Source organism: Elephantulus edwardii, unplaced genomic scaffold (genome assembly GCF_000299155.1).
Source record: "Elephantulus edwardii isolate Elephantulus edwardi_28Jun2011 unplaced genomic scaffold, EleEdw1.0 scaffold00016, whole genome shotgun sequence".
Classification (NCBI taxonomy): domain Eukaryota; kingdom Metazoa; phylum Chordata; class Mammalia; order Macroscelidea; family Macroscelididae; genus Elephantulus; species Elephantulus edwardii.
The window spans coordinates 22,146,942-22,152,967 of record NW_006399766.1 but is presented as its reverse complement, the minus strand read 5'-3'; positions in this window follow the sequence as shown (position 1 = coordinate 22,152,967).

Sequence of the window (6,026 nt, the reverse complement as noted above, 5' to 3'; positions counted from 1 at the left end):
TGTAAATCTTTACAGAGGGAAACTGACCATCTTTTGGGTTTGATTTCTAACCTTTCAGTTGGAAGTCTGAGACATTTAGCACTCAATATGCCTGAAGGGCTCCTTATGCTTGACTTTCTTTGCAGCTCATAAAAATACCCCCAAAAAAGGACAAATAACCTCTGCCAAACATACATGTGAGATATATATATATCCCATACATCATCCCACCCCACACCTGTTCAGTTTACATATCTACCTGTGTATCCTGTTGTAAGTTATTGTTTGTTATTATTACTACTATAGAATCGTGTATGGAATAGTAGTAGTGCTTGCTGCAGAAGGTCAAGGACTGCCGCCTTCATTATTGATTGGAACTCAACACCAAGAAAATAAAGATTCTCACCACTGGAGCTGATTGGCCACATCATGATAGATAGTGAAGAGATTGAGATTGTTAACAGCTTCCAGTTTGCTTGGTTCCACAGTCAACTCTTGGTACCAGCAGCCAGGAAATTAAAAGACAAATTGCATTGGGAAAGTCTGCAGTCAGAGACCTCTCCAGAGTATTGAAGAGCAGATGTCAATCTGGAGACTAGGGTGCTCCTGATATAGTCTTTGCAATTACCTGCTATGCATCAGAAAGCTGGACAATGACTAGGGATGATAGAATTGATGCCTTTGAGCTGTGGTGCTGGTGAAAAGTTTTGAATATACTATAGACCACAGGTTCTTCCTGGAGAAGGTGAAACCCGATTGCTCCTTGGAGACAAGGATTCTGATATACTTTGGGCATATTGCATGGAGGGACCAGACCTTGGAGAGGGACATCATGCTTGGGAGAATGGTGGGACAGCTCAAGGGAGGAAGACCCTCAATGAGATGGATTGACTCAGTGACTAGGGTAGTAGAGGTAGGTGTGTCAGAGATGATAAGGTTGGCCCAGGATAGAGCAGGGTTCGGAGCTGTCGGACATAGTGTCACTATGAGTCACAGGCAACTCAATGGCACATAACAAAAACAACACTGTTGTTGAAACAGAACAAGGGGGTTACTGCATGGTTTAAAAGCAGGAAAGCTGTGCATCAGAGTTGTAGCCTTTCCCCATACCTATACCATTACGTTTTCTTCATATTGGTTTCATGCTTTTTTGTTGAAGTTAGTACTGTGCATTCTTGTTGCATTTGTCCTGTGGATTGGTTTTTTTGGGATTTTTTTTATCCAGTTATTATGACCATAAGTTTTCCCATTTTCATTTTTGGGTGTGTATTGCCATCACCGTTAAGCACTGCTTATTTTATTTATTTATTCATTCATTCATTCATTTTAAGCACTGCTTATTTAATACTTTAGTATCCTTTCATCGTACAAAATTCTGCACATAAGGCTTATAGATTTCAACAGAATGTTTCAGTAACTGTACAAATATATCATTAACAGACAAAGATATAAGCCTCTTATTCTGATGTTTCTGTCAGTTTTTTTCTCCTTTTTATGCTTGTTGTTGTTGTTACTATTATCTAGAACTGCCAAGTCCATGTTGAATATTATTATTATTATTATCTAGAACTGCCAAGTCTGTGTTGAATAATAATGGCAATAAAGCCACTCCTGTCTGCTTCTGAATTTTATTTACACAGGTTAGTGCTTTGCCAGTAGCAATAATGTTGGCATCATTTTCAAGGAAATAGTGTGTATTGTTTTAAGACATTTCCATGTGACTCTATTTAACTTAGAAATGTATTAGGAAAGCAGTCAAATTTTAGCAATTGACTCGCCTGCCTTCCCTGATAATGATCATTCATCTGGCTTTCCACTTTAAGCTATTAATGTAATGAATCAGGTTAATAGATTTGCCAGTGCTCAACCTCCTTTGAAATATCAGAATTAATCCTCCATGTTGGTTCGTTATCTCAGTAGCTTAGTAACAGCAGAACTTGTTACTGCTGATATGTCTTGGGCTACTTGGGGTCCAGCTAATCCAGCTTGGTCTCTGCTGAGACAGTCTGCTCCTCTAAGTCAGCTGGGGCTGATTTGCTTGAAGCTGTGGTGGCTTCTGTTTCAGGTGGCTTTTATCCCCACGCTGAGACAAGCAGGCTGTCCAGCTAACACTCTTCTCAAAATGACTGCTGAAGCCCCAGAAGGCAGGTAGAAATACACAGAGCCTTCTAAGCCTCGTATTTGGAAGTGGCATACATTTCATTTCAGTCACAAGAAGTCACTTAGGATCACAAAGATAAAGCTCACAGGGATAAAAACCTCAGTTGCTTTTTGAGTAGATTTACAAACTCTGGATATGTTATCAGGAGGGGCTAGTCATTGGAAAAGTAGAGAGAGGGTCAGAGAAAGAGAAAAGGCCCTCAATAACACAGTGACCACAAAAATAAGCTTGAGCACGATAAAGATTACGAGGATGGCAGAACATCGCACCATGTTTCTATCAATTGTTCATAGAGTCATTATGAACAGTACCTAACACAAAACCAAGCATGTCTATCAGAGTAAAAACTGCTCCATAGTGTTTTCAGGAGGAGATAGAAAAGTGGGCAAACTTTTATAGATCACCAGAACTTTCTTTCGAGATAACCTCTGGCTCAAACACTCGACCATTTGTACCTCTGGGGACACCAGTCCTCAAGATGATCAACTTTAAAAGACCAATTTGAATGAACTTTTCTGCTCAAGTCAACATCTTCAGTGGGAGCTATTTAGTTGCTCTTTCAATCTCTTAGTGAAAATTGATTTATTCAAGTTTTCCCTATCTTTTTTTGTATGTAAAAGTTTTATTTTATACTGGTTTACTTACGAAGTTTGTATACAGTGTTTTTCACACCAAATCTTTCACCTTTCCTTGACTCACCCCTCCCTCCACCCATCAAATTGGGCGACCCTATGATTAACAACCACTCCACCCCCTCATCCATCCTCACCTCTCTGTTTCCTCTTACACATTCTACAATAAAGGTTTCATACAGTATTTGTCCTTAATGGACTGAGTTTGTCAGCTAACAGGCAACTTCAGGCCAGTGTTATAAAACTAAGTCCTGCTAATTATGACATCTTCCCCAACCCCCTCAGTCCTCCAACATGCTTGAGTGCAGGTCCCTGGCTCTGGCTCTGGCTCTATGGGGTAGTAGTTCCAGGTCAGTCTTGTCTCAAGTTGGGTCCCTGGTTCTCCACTGTGGCTCCTGTGCTCTTTTTTAGGCCCTCGTCTGAGTAGCACAGGATTCTCTAGCCCCAAAGAACTTGGACCATATTCTCTCCTGCTTTCTTGTTGGTGGTGTAGTGACATTATCAAAATTTTGCCACTGAACCTGCTCAGTGGTGCAATGGAGGAACTAGTAAATCCACTTGTGAATAAATTAACAGATCCTATTTTCATGTTTCCACCTAACCATTTCGTAAATTATAAGACAATCACCTAGCAAAGCCATTTCCCCCCTTCTTTTTTAAATTGTTGTTGTTGTTGTTTGCCTTGGAGTTGAGCATAACTCATAATGACCCTATGAACAAAAGGCCTGAAACTTTTCTATAACTATCAACATTTATCAAACTTCGTAGAGTTTCTGGAGGCATGTTGTTTAGAAAGTGGATGCCACTCCTGCTTCCAATCATTTTTTCATTCTTTTTTAAGACATTTTATACTGGTTTATTTAGAAAGTTCATATACACTGTTTTTCATACCAGATCTTTCTCATTCCCTTCATCCGCTGCCTCCCTCCACCCATTAAATTGTGCAGCCCTATGATTATCACCCACCCCCTACGCCCACCCATCTTCAGCCCTCTGCTCCCTGCCCACTGCCCTTGGATCCTCATACTCATACTACAATAATGGTCTTATACAATATTTGTCTTTGTGAGACTGAGTTAGTTTACTCAGCATAATACTCTTCTGTCCCTCCCAAGTTAGGTAATAATTTACAAAATCATTGCTCCTGCGTGTTGTGTAGTATTCCATTGTGTGAATGTACCTTTATTTCTCAATCCATTTGTTTGTGGTTGGACATCTGGGCTGTTTCCATGTTCCTGCAATGGTAAATAATGCTGCTTTGGTGTACAAATCTCCATTTGTGCCTCAGTTCTCATATTCCCAGACTATATTCCAAGTAGTGTAAACAGCTGGGTCAAATGGAATTTTTATGTCCAGCTTTTTGAGGAAGCGCCAAACTGCCTTGCAGAGTGGTTGTGCCATTTTACAATCCCACCAACAATGTATGAGTTCCTATCTCACCACATCCTCTCCACCGTTTATTACTTGCTGTCCTGTTCAACTTTGTCACTGCTACTGGAGCGAGATGGTATCTCATTGTGGTTTTGATTTGCATTTCTCTTATTGCCAGTGATTTGGAGCATTTCTTCATGTATCTGTTGGCCATCTGACTATCTTCCTGTCAAAATTCTTCCCATGTATTTTGTCTGTTTTGTTATTGTGACTTGAAACAATTTTAAAAAGTAAAATTATCTTTTTTTTCTGCTTGCCTTTCTTTCTTCAAAGTGTAAATTTCTTCACTCAGCCACCTCAAGTAAGCCTAGAAATCCATTCAAATGCAAATCTCTGAGCTCAGAGTACTGTTGTTGTTGTTATGTGCTCTCCAGTCATTTAGGACTCATAGCGACCCTATGTACAACAGCCCTAAACTCTGCTCTGTCCTGTGCCAATCGCACTGTCTCCGACACTCCCATCCCGACTATCCCAGTCACTGAATCAGTCCACCTCATAGAGGGCCTTCCTCTCCTGCGCTGTCCCTCCACCCTCCCAAGCATGATGTCCTTCTCCAAGGACCGGTCTCTCCTCACAACATGTCCAAAGTATGTTAGACGGAGCAAAAATCCTTGCCTCCAAGGAGCCACCTGGTTTAACCCTTTCCAGGATGAATCTGTTTTCCTGGCAGTCCATGGTATTCTCAATATTCTTCTCCAGCACCACAGCTCAAAGGCATCAATTCTCCTTCTGTCTTCCTTGGTCATTGTCCAACTCTCTGATGCATAACACTACTAGGTGGGGCTTATTCTTTTCCCTAGACTAAGCCCAGTGGAGTACCAAATTCTACTTTTAACAAGCATATTTCCAGGGAAAATCTTATCTTTAAGCATATCCAATCATGTACTGACCAAAAGTAGATGTGCATACTTTCTGCAATGGGCTCAAGTATGCCAGAGATGATGAGAATGGCACAGGATAAGGGAAAGCACAGATTTGTTGTTCATAGGGTCATGAGTCATGCTCAACTTGACAGCACATAAGAACAATCATATCCAATATCTGTTTCTGTCATACATCTTAACATCACTATATATCACATCAATAAAAATCAGGTAAAATCAACATAAACCTGAAGACAAAATAAGCCTTTAAAACCCAAGAATTATTTCTTCACTCTTAAGTACCATCTTTAACATATCCCATTCATATGCATATGACCTAAGCCCTCTGCCCTTTGTCTCAGGCCCAGAGTGGCTTCTCAGATTTTCTTTTTCTTTCTATCTTTGTAATACCAAAAGCAACTATTTTAGCTATACTTTCCAAGCCCTTAACTTTTTATTCTTTTTTTTTTAATCCCACACTTTATGGAAGGTGGTCTGGCGCTTTCTCAAAAAGTTGAAAAAAGAAATACCATTTGACCCTGCACTTCCACTACTGGAAATATACCCTAAAGAAACCAGAGCCATGACTCAAACAGATATATGCACACCCATGTTTTTTGCTGCATTATTCACAAGAGCAAAGAGATGGAAAAAACCCAACCCAAGTGCCCATCAAAAAACGAATCGATAGAAAAACTGTGGTATATCCACACAATGGATTACAACACAGCACTAAAAAACCAATGTACTCATAAAACATTATACGGCATGACTAGCCCTGGAGGACATTATGCTGAGTGAAATATCTCTGTCACAAAGTGACAAATATTGTATAACACTATTATTATAAAATAGGACTGACGGGTTTGGGGGAAACTAGGAAAAGAGTAGTAATGAAGTGATGAAGGAAAGACTGAGAGAGAGGGATGGGATGGGAAGGGAGGAAATTGTATAATAATG